At 36.8% G+C, this 14,957-nt stretch overlaps 1 protein-coding gene across 1 annotated transcript in view; it reads left to right on the top strand.

Moving 5' to 3' along the window:
• Nucleotides 1-14,957, top strand: part of LOC135632499 (cytokinin dehydrogenase 5-like) — a 36,357-nt gene that overhangs the window by 20,110 nt on the left and 1,290 nt on the right. The gene's annotated exons all lie outside the window — the stretch shown is intronic.

The raw sequence follows: 14,957 nt of genomic DNA, 5'->3' as shown, positions 1-14,957 counted from the left end.
GTGGGATATTGTGAACCTTTGCCAGAAATGGTAAAGGGAGTTATGCTTACAGCTCGCGATTGCTCTACCGGCCCCTTTGACTTCACTTAGACGTGGGTGGATGGAGCTCCCAAACGTGGGAGACTTATGCTTGGTGGTCATCCAGAAATGGATAAATCACATTATGTATATGGTCCCACAGCACCTTCTATGTATATTGATATGATATCCAAAGCTTTGTTTATGAGTTCATATTATGCTTTGGATAAAAATGGAATGCATGCTACATAAAAAATGACATATAAGCTTGTGTTTATTATTCGGTTCACTTGTTATACTTTGAAGTGTTTCGTTTGTCATTATTATACCCCCAAACACTCTTACGCCTTTGATATGCGCCTAAATGCTACATGTGTCATTTGATACATGCCTAAATGCTTCTTTTGCCAATGAAATGCTCCAATTTCCTTTCTCCTATTGTTATATCTAATGCCTGTTTTTGAATGAGGTAAACCTTTGTGATTTTATATCAAATGAGATGATTTCAAAAAAATGCTTGTATTTCTGCTTTTGTTATCTTGATACTATGTGTTAGGACTCTTGCTAGGAGAGTCCTAATTGAGAGGGACATTCTGTTAGGACTCTGTTAGGACTCTAGCTAGGAGAGTCCTAATTGAGAGGGATATTCATACAGGAGGTTTTTTCTTAGAGAAGAATTAGGAGTTGTAAGGGAATAGGAGTCTTGAGTAGGAGTCCTATTAGGAGTTGGTTAGAAGTAAGAGTCTTAAGTAGGAGTCCTATTAGGAGTTAGGGTTTAGAAGCCCTGTAAATAGCCATGTATTCATTCTCTTTTCTTAAGCAATAGATGAATATTTTCTGCAGCCTTTGAGCAGCAACTTGGAGGGAGGAACCTCTATAGAGTTCCAAGGAGGCCGATCCCCTAAAGAGATCAACCCCAAGTTTAGAATCTGCAAGGGTTCTAACACTATGCCTGCTTGAACTTCTCCTATCGCCATGGATACGTTAGTCGCTTGCTGAGCTCTTTATGCTCACCCCGTTGCTATATAAATTTTTTAGGGTAGCTTGTCATGCACTGAAAAGCTAGAATTGGGTTGAAGCAGTGAAAGGCTAGTAGATTTTTGAGCTAATCTTTGTTGGATGATAGAATTTTTTTGTTGTATTGTATACTTTACTGCTGATGTAATGTTAAGGATACGTTGATACTTATGTGTTGTAAAAGTTTAAAGGACCGCTCATGTTTATGGAATGATATGTTTAAGTTGTATAAGGATAAGAACTCATGGTAAATAATTATCTTTTTGTGATTGTATATATTTCTACGATTATGGATTTGGGTTGTGGTTGATGTTTAGTTGAGTTGCCTTTGGATTTTGTGAATCTCTGAGTGAAGTGGATTAAGATTTATGTAACGTACATGTTTATGAATTGTGAATATTGATTTTTGAATGATTCTTAGTATCCTCAAATTGTTAGATTGGATCCTGGTTTGAATTGATAATGAATTGTAATATTATTGATTTTAGACAGGGTCACACCTCCTGAATGTGATAATTCGGGGGGCATGACATAGGGAGCATCAGTTAACATGATGGATACCTCTTCTTTTTATATTATCTATTATAGGTAGTTTATTCAAAAGGGCCTGCCATGTACATAAGGAATGTCTCTGTGATCCCGATCGATCCCTTGTCCAACTGCTTGGGAGCCACTTGTTATTTCTTTGCCTAATTTGATTCCATGCGGATGTGGCACTAAATTTGCCATTGTCATGAAGCCAAATAAGTATATATGAAGAGTTGTTCCTGATTGGAATAGTTGTGGTAGTTGGCCAAAGTGATAACATTTTAGGAGAAATAGGGGTAGGGAGACGCCAGGTACCATTAGCAATGAACTCGGAAACCTTCCAATCTTTAGGAGCCCTAAGGTCTTTTCGTATTCTGTCACCATATAATTGAAATATACTTTTCCCGTTCACCCAAGGATCGTACCACATATTAGTATTATTTCCAGTTGAGATTGCGTAAGAAATGTGTTTGATTAGCCAATTCCTTGCCTTTAAAATTCCTTTCCAAGCTGTAGAGTGGTATGTTCTTATTGAAATTTACCAAATCGATTCTTTTGAAAGATACCTAGTAGAAACCCATTGTGATCATAAGGAACATTTATTTTGTCAAAGGTCCCACAATTGCTTTACCAAACATGCTTTATTCCAATCTCTAGTATTTCTCAAGTTCAACCCCCCTTCATCTTTCGGTTTGCAGATGCTATCACAATTTACCATATGCATTGTCTTATCATTTGTGTTATTCCAAAAGAAGTTAATTAATAACCATTCAATATCTTGGAGAAGTCCAATAGGTAGAAGAAATGCATTAGACCAATATATAGAGTAAGAGTACAACACCGAACGGATGAGTTCAAGTCGTCCTACTTTTGAAAGAAGCCTATTTTTTCAAGAGGAAATTCTGTTCTTTATTTTTTGCAGGATAGGCTGACAGTGGGTTTTGTGAATGCCAATAGATATGAGTGTGAGACCCAGATATGTAACTGGCAGATTTTCCTCACTAACCCCTAGAGTATGTGTAATAACGTCTTTGTCCTCAATGTAAGGGCTCATGTAGACTTTACTTTTCACATGATTTAACTGAAGGCCAGAAGCTATACCAAAATTATTCAGAATAGTAGTCAGGTTTCTTACTGAAGTTGAATCATTCTGAAGAAAGATAAGAAGATCATCTGCAAAGATTATATGTGATATATAAATAGGGCCAGCATGGGATACCTTAATACTGCCTTCAGAGACAGCATATTCCAACATATAGCTAAGTCCTTCCATTGTAATAGTAAAGAGATATGGAGAGAGTGGATCACCTTGTCGGATGCCATTCTTGCTCCCAAAAACACCAATAGGTGAGCCGTTGAAGAGTATTGAAAACTTTGGAGTTTCTAAGCAACATTGAATCCAATTAACCCATTGCTGAGGGAAGTTCATACCGAGAAGCATCTTATAGATAAAGTTTCTATTAACTGAGTCAAAGGCTTTTCGTAGATCAGCTTTTAAACATATTTTTGTCCCTCTTGCTTTTTAGTGCAGATCCTTGACCAAGTCATTAGCAAGCAAAATATTATGATGTATACTTCTGCCTTTGATGAAACCAGCCTGATTTGGAATAATTATCTTGTGTATTACCTTTTGCAATCTATTTGCTAACACTTTGGAGATGATCTTGTAAATAAAGTTACATAAATATATGGGTCGATAGTTCTCTAGTGAATCAGCCCCTGCATTCTTGGGAATTAAAGAAATAAAAGTGTAACTCATCTCTCTAAGAATATAACCTGAAGAGAAAAAGTGTTGGCAAGCTTTAATCACATCATTACCAATAATAGACCATATAATTTGATAAAATTCAGCAGGAAATCCATCTAGACCAGGGCTTTTGTGCTTTGGTGACTTAAAGACAACTCTTACTATTTCGTCATCTGTAATTGGGGCATTGAGGATAGAAATGGCACCCGAATCAAGCTTTCTAGTTGGCTCCACATGAATATTATTAGGTTACCCCGCTTGGTTGAGTAAGTAATAAAAAAATTGCTCAGTGTATGCTTTATCCTCATCTAAATTCTCAATAAGATTGTTATCTTTGTCTTTGCATTTCCTGATGCGGTTAACGACTATTCGAGTAGCAATGGAAGAATAAAAAAACTTAGTATTGGAATTCCCTAAAGTAAGCCAATGATGTCGAGACTTCTATTTTGTAAAACTTTCCTCCTGCTTTAAGGCTTGCATGAAGTTATTTCTAGCTTCTATCTCTTTGCCGATAAGATTCTCATCATGGGGTTGAAGTTGCAGCTCATGTTGCATTGCCAATAGTTCCTTTCTGTAAAATTGAACTCGGGTGGTAATATTGCCAAAGGTATTTGTATTCCACTCCTTAAGTGCTGCTTTGCAGGCTTTGAGTTTTTGAGAAGATGTAAGAGGGGGATCCATGCACATTAACATTCTAAACTGATCTGATAACATCAAGGAACTGAGGATGAGTACTCCACATGTTAAAGAATCTAAACAGTTTCTTGCCTTTTGGTATTGTTTTATTTACGTGTATGTACATTAAAGAATGATCAGAAAACAATGGAGCATCATACTCAAGAAGTAAATCAGGGTAAACTATTAATTATTCTTAATTAATCAGACATCTATTGAGTCGAGCTATTATTTTTCTGTTAACAGCACCGTGATTACTCTAGGAGAGCCAATTACCCACATATTTCATATCAGTCAATGCAGTAGTATCTATATAATCATTAAAACTTTGAAGCTAACTTTCTAAAAGCTGTCTACCCCCCACTTTTTCATTTGTGTACCGAATAGTATTAAAGTCACCAAGAACAATCCAAAGTATATTAAGACAGCCATCTGCAATGTTAGTTAGATCAGTTCACAGTGTATTTCTTTCTTGCATACTGTTTGAAGCAAATATACTTGTGAAATTGAATTGACAGCCATTCTTTTTGTCCTCTACCTTAAGATGGATGAACTGATCAGTAGCAGAAATAAACCAAGCATTAATTGAGTTAGGATGCCATAATACCCATATTCTACCAAAAGTTTCATGAGAGTCATTGGTAAACAGTTTTGCATCCGACGATATTAGATTCTTTTGAGCTTAAACGTGTGATTGTTTAATTTTTGTGTCCACTAGAATAACAATATCACATTCGGCAGACTTGATTATTCTGTTGAGCTCCTAACATTTTTCAAGCTTATTAAGTCCACGAACATTCCAACAGGTTATTTTCATCATAAATATAACAAATGGAAAAGGTAGTATGGTATTCATCCTATGACTTTGGATGGATTGTTCCATCCTTTTTCTTATCCTTCGATTTTGCATTTTTCTCCCGCATAATATATTTACCTTTTAAGACTTTATTTCTATATTTATCCACTTCATCCACAGCTTGCGGATGTTTAAACTTTAAAATAGCTTGAGTCAAGTAGTCATGGTTAGCCGAGTTTGTTGAAGCATGATAGGATTATTGAGGCACAATATCCTGGTTAGTACTTGTTGGGGCAGCCTGGCTAGCGAGGTCAATTGGGGCATGAGTTTGTTGAGGCAGAATATCCGTGTTGGCGAGGTTTGTTGTGCCCTGAGTTTGTTGAGTAAGAATATCTTTGTTGGCGAGGATTGTTTGGGCTTGAGTTTGTTGAGACACAAGGTCTTGGTTGGTGCAATGAGTGGATATTGGAATTTCAATTGTCGACGGATTCAATGATATAGGAAGAGATTAAGTTTCTGACATATGCTTTTCCTATTCACGAGTACCATGGGAAACTTCTGTTGTGGAAGGCTTCGACGTAATAGGAAGAGATAAAATTCTGGATTTGTCCTTCTATCCGTAGTGCTGTCCTTGCGTGTCGGAAAGCTCAATAGTCTTCACCACCACCGGTGCTACTACCACTTGAGGAGACTCGCCTTGTTGCGTAGGCGCCTAGCGTGACCAATAGACCTTTGTGATCGGTTTCGGAGTTTGTTGACAAGCTCCATTTGAATGGTCAAAAGATAAGCAACTCTGACATCGTTGTGGCTTCCAGGAATATGAGACATCTTATAGATAAATTTTCTATTAACTGAATCAAAAGCTTTCCATAAATCAGCTTTAAAACATATTTTCGTCCCTCTTGTTTTTTAGTGCAGATCTTTGACCAATTCATTAGCAAGCATAATGTTATGATGTATACTTCTTCCTTTGATGAAAGCAGCCTAATTTGGACTAATGATCTTTTGTATTACCTTTTGCATTCTATCTGTCAATACTTTGGAGATGATCTTATAAATAAAGTTTTATAATGATATGGGTCGATAGTTCTCCAGTGAATCTGCCCCTGCATTCTTAGGAATTAGAGAGATAAAAGTGTAATTCATCTCTCTAAGAATATGACCTGAAGAGAAAAAATGTTGGCAAGCCTTAATCACATCATTTCCGATAATACACCATGCAGTTTGATAAAATTATGTTGGAAATCCATCTAGACCAAGGCTTTTGTGCTTCGATGACTTAAAGACAACTCTTACAATTTCGTCATCTGTAATTGGGGTATTGAGGATTGAAATGGAATCCGAATCAAGTTTTCTAGTTAGCTCCAAATGAATGTTACTAGGTTGCTCAGCTTGATTAAGGAATAAAAAAATTGCTTAGTGTGTGCTTTAACCTCATCTAAATTCTCAATAAGATTATCATCTTTCTCTCTACATTTCCTGATACGGTTAACGGCCCTTCGAGTAGCAATGGAAGCATAGAAAAATTTAGTATTGGAATCTCCTAGTGTAAGCCAATGCTGTCGAGACTTCTGCTTTGCAAAACTTTCCTCCTGTTTTAAGGCTTGTGTGAAGTTATATCTGGCTTCTGTCTCTTTTCAGATAATATTCTCATTATGGGGCTGAAGTTGCAGCTCATGTTGCAATGACATTAGTTCCTTTCTGCAGAATTGAACTCTGGTGGTAATATTGCCAAAGATATTTGTATTCCACTCCTTAAGTGCTGCTCTACAAGCTTTGAGCTTTTGACATAAGATTGAAGAGGGGGATCCATACACATTAACATTCCAAGCTGATCTGATGACATCAAGGAACTGAGGATGAGTACTCCACATGTTAAAGAATCTAAACGGTTTCTTACCTCTTTGTGTCGCTTTATCTGCGTGTATGTACATTAAAGAATGATCAGAAAATAATGGAGCATTATACTCAAGAAGTGAATCTGGGTAAACTATTAACCATTCCTGATTAATCAAAAACCTATCAAGTCGAGCCATTATTTTTCTGTTAGCAACACCTTGATTACTCCAAGAGAGCCAATTACCCACAGATTTCATATCAATCAATGCAGCCGTATCTATGTAATCATTAAAACTTTGAAGCTGACTTTCTGAAAGTTGTCTATCCCCCACTTTTTCATTTGGGTACCGAACAGTATTAAAATCTCCCAGAACAATCCAAGGTATATTGATACAGCCATTTGCAATATTAGTCAGGTCAGACTAAAGATTATTTCTTTCTTGCATACTGTTTGAAGCATATATACCAGTGAAATTGAATTGAGAGCTATTCTTTTTGTCTTCCACCTTAAGATGGATGAATTGGTCAGTAGCAGAAATAAACCAGGCATTAGTAGAGTTAGGATGCCATAAGACCCATATTCTACCAAAAGTTTCATTAGAGTCATTGGTAAACAGTTCTGCGTCCGGCCATATTAAATTCTTTTGAGCTTGGACTCGCGATTGTTTAATTTTCGTTTCCACTAGAATAACAATATCACATGCGGCAGACTTGATTATTCTGTTGAGCTCCCGGCATTTCTCAGGCTACTATGAATTCTGTTTCAGTTAACCCTACAAATTCTGCAAAATAGGGACTATAAATTTTTGACCTCTTGTTGCTTAACTACTTATAACTTTCTGCTGGGAACACAAATTCATTCAAAGTATAATTTATTAGAAACTAGACTCATAAATCTTTTTGAGAATATCTTATTTTAATGATTAGGAGCAGAAATTCCCATTGAATCATATGTTCAAATTAACTCTATGAATTCTACAAAATAGAGATAATGTTCTCTGATGGTTACTAAATTATTTATAACTCCTTACTAGGAACTTTGATTCATACAAAACTTGAGTTATCAATAACTACTAACTTAATATATCTTTCGAATGACCTCATTTTGTGCAAATTGGAGCATAATTAGTTATCCAAATAATTCATGCAATGTGCCTCTCAAATTTTGTCAAAATCGAGCTTTGATCGATTTTGCCTATTCTTGTTTCGTATGTTTCGAAATTGATTTCAGCTAAAATCCTTACTTCAATTTAGCTTTACTTTGTTGCTTCAAAATTTCTGTATACTCTTGTCCTACATATATTTGAATACCAAAATCTGTTATGTAAACTTCATGTTTGTATCGCAACGTTTCGTGTAGGCACATGCATTCCGTTATTCCGCATGTGTTTCTGATATGTCTCAATTTATTTTTCATAATACCCATTTATACTCTGATGTTTGTGGGATTATTTAGACCTTTGTTAAAAATAGTAAAGGGATTATCTGGACCTTTGCTAGAAATGGTAAAGGGTATGTGCTTAGAGCCCGTGATGCTTTAGATTATGTTTAGTGGTCATTCAGAAATGGATGGAATATATTATATTTAGGATCCCACACTACCTTCTATCTGCTTGATATGATATCCAGAGCTTTGATTATATGCTTCAATCTGTGCTTTGGATAAGAATGAAATGTATGCAACATCATATGCGATATTTGAGCTTCTATTTCGTATTTGTTCCTTGATATGTTTTGAAATGTTTCATCCGCCATTGATATGCTCTGAAATGCTTGATATGCTATTGATATGCTTCGTAATATTTCATATGCCATTGATACCTGAAATGCTCCTCACATCAATGATATTGATGGAAATCTTCAACTTAGCAACCATATACCCCGATAGCTAAAGAGCTATGACACATATGGAATACAAATTGACCCCCTCCAACGATTTGAAACAAGATAGATCGTTCAAGATTGAAGTTAGGAAAACTATTCTAATCACATAATCAATGAAAATTTGATGAAGTAATTAGAAAAGTACTTTGATTCCCTTAAAACGCCACAAACTAAGAAGCTTGATAAGTTGAAAGGAAAAACAAAGATTTTTCTTGGGTTTTGAACGCCACAAACAAAAATGCTTGATAAGTCCAAAGTTCATGCAAGAACTTAAAAAAAAAACACTCACCGGTGTTGTAAGTTGAATATACTTCTCAATGTCCCCTTACAAAGAGAGTCAGCCTTGTTTATATAGTACAAAGGGAATGAATATATTGAATGACATTCATATTCCTGATGCATGAATCTAGATTACTCATGAATCTACATTGAATTGTTTTGAATAATTATTCATGAATAAGCCCACAATTCCTAATATGGTCCAATATGGCTGAATGACCTTTATTCTTCAAAGATGGCTAAAAATTTATCCTTCTCTCAAGGTTGGACTTTCTCTTCATGATATTGACTTATTTGAATCAGGTTGATTATTTTAGGCTCTTCTTGTATCCATAGAACCTTGACCAAGTTTTGACTAGCTTGCTCCTTCCAAATGCCTTCTAATAAACAAGTTAAGGCTTCTTTCATCCTTTTAGTTTTCACTCTTGTCATTGGTCCTCGATGAATAGTTAAAGGGTCTTTGGTAGAATTATAATCAACTTGCTCATTCATATCATTCCCCCTTTCCTTGAAAAGATTCGTCCTCGAATCAGTGTCTTCATCACCTGCATCAAACAAAGATAAATCAAAAACATTAAAGGTTGCACTAACATTACCATACTCACCCGGTAGTTCTAACTTATATGCATCGTCATTGATTTTTTTAGAGACTCGAAATGGACCATCTCCTCTTGGGATTAGTTTATACTTCCTTTGGTTAGGAAATATTTCCTTTCTCAAGTGTACCCAAACCCAATCACCAGGTTCAAATACTACTTGCTTTCGGCCTTTGTTGTGTTGTTTCTCATATTATAGAGTTTTCTTTTCAATTTGTGTCTGGACCCTTTCATGCAATGCTTTGACAAAATCAGCTTTTTGCATACCATCCAAATTGGCCTTTTCCAAAGGTAAAGGTAGCAAATCTATAGGAGTTAATGGATTGAACCCGTACACAACTTCAAATGGGGAATGGTTTGTTGTAGCATGCACACTTCTGTTATAAGCAAACTCCACATGTGGTAAACATTCCTCCCAAAATTTTAAATTCTTTTGAATTATGGCCCTCAAAAGTGTTGATAAAGTTCGATTTACCACCTCCATTTGTCCATCTGTTTGTGGGTGACAAGTGGTTGAATACAATAACCTTGTACCCAACTTGCTCCAAAGTATTTTCCAAAAGTGGCTAAGGAACTTCACATCTCTATCACTCACAATTGTCTTTGGAATGCCATGTAATCTTATAATTTCTTTGAAGAACAACCTTTGTGACGAAAAGTTTATGCAGCAATATAGGAACAATTTTTTTTTTTGATTTCGAATAAGGATAACTAAATTGCAGCAGTAGTAAGGTAGGAAACCAGAACCTATTGCAATTCACGGGGAGATCAAAGGATGATCCGCGGTGGTAGAGATGATGGCGGAATTCGGCGATAATCTTTTAAGCAATTGTGGGAATTACTTTGGATGGTTGTGGAGGGTTGATAGATGGCTGTGGAAGGGCAGCGAGACGCCAAGAACGCTGCTCTAATATCAGGTATTAGAACCCTTGTAGATTCTAAACTTGGGATTGATCTCTTTAGGGGATCGACCTCCTTGGAACTCTATAGGGGTTCCTCCCTCCAAGATGCTGCTCAAAGGCTGCAGAAAAGATTCATCTATTGCTTATGAAAAGAGGAGGAATACATGACTATTTATAGGGCTTCTAAACCCTAACTTCTAATAGGACTCCTACTCAAGACTCCTACTTCTAACCAACTCCTAATAGGACTCATACTCAAGACTCCTATTTTTTTACAACTCCTTATTCTTCTCTAAGAAACAATCTCCTAACCCTAGCCGACCTCTTCACCTCTTTAATAGGGGTCGGCTTAGGTAGATTTTACATGAATGTCCCTTTCAATTAGGACTCTCCAAGCTAGTGTCCTAACAGGTATGTACAATAACATTTTTGTCCTCAATGCAAGGGCTCATGTAGGCTTTACTTTTTGCATGATTTAACTGAAGGCTAGAAACTATACCAAAATCATTCAGAATAGTAGCCAGGTTTCTTACTAAAGTTAAATCATTCCGAAGAAAGATAAGAAGATCATCTGCAAAGATTATATGTGATATATGAAGAGGGCCAGCATGGGGTACCTTAATACTGCCATCAGAGATCGCATATTCCAATATATAGCTAAGTCCTTCCATTGCAATAGTAAAGATATATTGAGAGTGTGGATCGCCTTGTCGGATGCCATTCTTGCTCCCAAAAAAACCAATAGGTGAGCCGTTGAAGAGTATTGAAAACTTTAGAGTTTTTAAGCAACATTAAATCCAATTAACCCATTGCAGAGGGAAGTTCATACCGTGGAGCATCTTATAGATAAAGTTCCTATTAACTGAGTCAAAGTCTTTTCGTAGATCAGCTTTAAAACATATTTTTGTCCCTTTTGCTTTTGAGTGCAGATTCTTGACCAAGTCATTAGCAAGCAAAATATTATGATGTATACTTCTCCGTTTGATGAAAGCAGCCTGATTTGGACTAATTATCTTGTGTATTACCTTTTGTAATCTATCTGCTAACATTTTGGAGATGATCTTGTAAATAAAGTTGCATAAAGATATGGGTAGATAGTACTCTAATGAATCAGCCCTTGCATTCTTGGGAATTAAAGAAATAAAAGTGCAATTCATCTCTCTAAGAATATGACCTGAAGAGAAAAAATGTTGGCAAGCTTTAATCACATCATTACCAATAATAGACCATGTAGTTTGGTAAAATTCAGCAGGAAATTCGTCTGGACCAGGGCTTTTGTGCTTTGGTGACTTAAAGACAACTCTTATTATTTCGTCATCAGTAATTGGGGCATTGAGGATAGAAATGACACTCGAATCAAGTTTTATAGTTGGCTCCACGTGAATATTATTTGGTTGCCCCGCTTGGTTGAGTAAGGAATAAAAAAATTGCTAAGTGTATGCTTTAACCTCATCTAAATTCTCAATAAGATTGTTATCTTTGTCTCTGCATTTCCTGATGCGGTTAACGGCTCTTCGAGTAGCAATGAAAGCATAAAAAAACTTTAAGGCTTGGAATCCCCTAAAGTAAGCCAATGCTGTCGAGACTTTTGTTTTGCAAAACTTTCTTATTGCTTTAAGGCTTGCATAAAGTTATTTCTAGCTTCTGTCTCTTTTTCGATAAGATTCTCATCATGGAGCTGAAGTTGCAGCTCATGTTACATTGCTATTAGTTCCTTTTTACAAAATTGAACTCGGATAGTAATATTGCTAATGGTATTTGTATTCCACTCCTTACGTGCTGCTTTGTAGGCTTTGAGTTTTTGACATAAGATGTAAGGGGGGGATCCATGCACATTAACATTCCAAGCTGATCTGATAACATCAAGGAACTGAGGATGAGTACTCCACATGTTGAAGAATCTAAACAGTTTCTTGCCTTTTGGTATTGCTTTATCTACGTATATGTACATTAAAGAATGATCAGAAAACAATGGAGCATCATACTCAAGAAGTGAATCAGGATAAACTATTAACCATTCTTGATTAATCAGACATCTATCGAGTCGAGCCATTATTTTTCTGTTAGCAGCACCTTGATTACTCCAGGAGAGCCAATTACCCACAGATTTCATATCAGTCAATGCAATAGTATCTATGTAATCATTAAAACTCTGAAGCTGACTTTCTAAAAGCTGTCTACCCCCCACTTTTTCATTTGGGTACCGAACAGTATTAAAGTCACCAAGAACAATCCAAGGTACATTAAGACAGCCATCTGCAATGTTAGTTAGATCAGACCACAGTGTATTTCTTTCTTGCATACTATTTGAAGCATATATACCAGTGAAATTGAATTGACAGCCATTCTTTTTGTCCTTTACCTTAAGATGGATGAATTGATCAGTAGCAAAGATAAATCAAGCATTAATAGAGTTAGGATGCCATAATACCCATATTCTAACAAAAGTTTCATTTGAGTCATTGGTAAACAGTTCTGCGTCCGACCATATTAAATTCTTTTGAGCTTGAACGCGCGATTGTTTAATTTTCGTTTCCACTAGAATAACAATATCACATGCGGCAGACTTGATTATTCTGTTGAGCTCCCGACATTTCTCAATCTTATTAAGTGCACGAACATTCTAGCTTGTTATCTTCATCAGTAATAAACAAATGAAAATGATGATAATGTATTCATCCTACGACTTTGGATGGACTGTACCATCCTTTTTCTTATCCTTTGGTTTTGTATTTTCCTCCCGCACGATATCCTTACCTTTTATGGCTTTATTCCTATATTTATCCACTTCATCTACAGCTTGCAGATGTTTAAACTTTAAAATACCTTGAATCATGTGATCTTGATTGGCAAGGTATGTTGAAGCATGATAAGATTGTTGCGGCATAATATCCTAGTTAGTACTTGTTGGAGCAGCCTAGCTAGAGAGGTTCGTTGGGGCATGAGTTTGTTGAGACAGAATATCCTTGTTGGCGATGTTTGTTGCGGCCTGAGTTTGTTGAGAAAGAATATCCTTGCTAGCGAGATTTGTTTGGGCCTGAGTTCGTTGAGCTATTGTGGACGGATCCGAAAATATTGGAAGAGATGAATTTCCTAACTTATGCTTCTCCTGTCCACTAAAACCATGGGAAACTTATGTTATGGAAGGCTCAGACATTATAAGAAGAGGTAAAGTTTTGGATTTGTCCTTCTGTCCGTGGTATTGTCCTTACGAGTCGGAATGCTCAATAGTCTTCGCCACCATCGGTGCTACTACCATTAGAGAAGACTCGCTTTGTTGCTGAGGCGCTTGATGTGGTCGATAGATCTTTGTGGTCGGTTTTGGAGTTTGCTGACAAGCTCCATTTGCATGACCAAAAGATAAGCAATGTTGACATCGTTGTGGCTTCCAGGAATATGAGACATGTACTTCCCGAGTGTTCCCGTTAAGATCACGATAGAAAACCTCATTAGGAAGATCTTCGTCAAAAGAAACCAGTACACATGCTCGTGCAAATGCTAATCTCGTATGAGCTACTGTTGCTTTGTCGATGTAGAGTGGCTGTCCCAAAGTGCTGTGTAACTTGGCAATAAAATGTCGACTCCAAAGATGTAGAGGAAGACCTTGAAAGGATACCCATAATGGAATACACTATAGGCTATCTAACTCCAAACGGACATCAAGAGACCAGCATCGTAGAATCATTGGATGGCCGTGAATAGTCCAAAATCCTTCGAGGACCCGTTGCAAATCTTCTTTAGAGTATAGCTTGCAAACAAAGAATTCGTTCTCCAGCATATGAAGATCAAATGACGATATTCCCCATCGAGTTTTGATAAATGAGGATAGTGAGAAATAAGATGTTTTGAGACATACCACCTAGCCAACAATCGCCATAGACCATGTCTCAATAAGCTCTGCTAAATCAGTAGTCTTGTATACAGCAATCTTCTTATCAGCCTGAACTTCTAGAGTAAAGAATTCCAAGCTTAGATCCGGACTTCCAACCGGAGCCTTGAAGAGGCTAGTCTAAGGCCGAGGGTCACTGGAAATGGGAGTAGGCTGCCACGATCTAGAGCGTGACCTACTTCGATGCTGCTTCGTCGAAGGAGTTTCTCTCTAGAGAGGATATGGCAGAGGAGCAAATTGAGGGGTAATGGTAGGGAGTCTTGCCATCGTATCAACCCTCCCGCCACTGTCGCTAGTGACACGCCCCTCAAAAAATATCGATGATTTTAAAATTTTTCATCACAAATCAATCCAGGATCCAAACACACATTTGAGGACACTGAAAAACATTCTATCAAATTCACATCTATAAAACCTATGCAGTTTATAATCATATATCACGTCACCCGATAATTCACATTTATGGCAACCCAAGCCAACTTAACAAACATGAACAACATTTATAAATCCACAAGCTAAGTAATTTATACAATCAAAACTTCAACCATTTACAACAAGTTCATATCATCGTAAACTAGACTTAACATTCCGAAATTCCAAATAAGAGAGATCTTCTAACACTTTTACATAGTATATCCATTTCGATTCATCGACAACATTTCATTACATACAAAATATGCTTATACAACTGATATGGGAAAAAATGGCGATGTGACATGCCATGACAGCATCCCCCTGAGCGACACACTGCCCGAGGCGCGCCATACCCTGCAGCAGCTCGGCCTCC

The sequence above is a fragment of the Musa acuminata genome, chromosome BXJ3-3, assembly GCF_036884655.1.
Source record: "Musa acuminata AAA Group cultivar baxijiao chromosome BXJ3-3, Cavendish_Baxijiao_AAA, whole genome shotgun sequence".
Taxonomy (NCBI): Eukaryota; Viridiplantae; Streptophyta; class Magnoliopsida; order Zingiberales; family Musaceae; genus Musa; species Musa acuminata.
The sequence above is the reverse complement of the archived record's forward strand: the minus strand, read 5'-3'. Positions and strand labels throughout refer to the sequence as shown.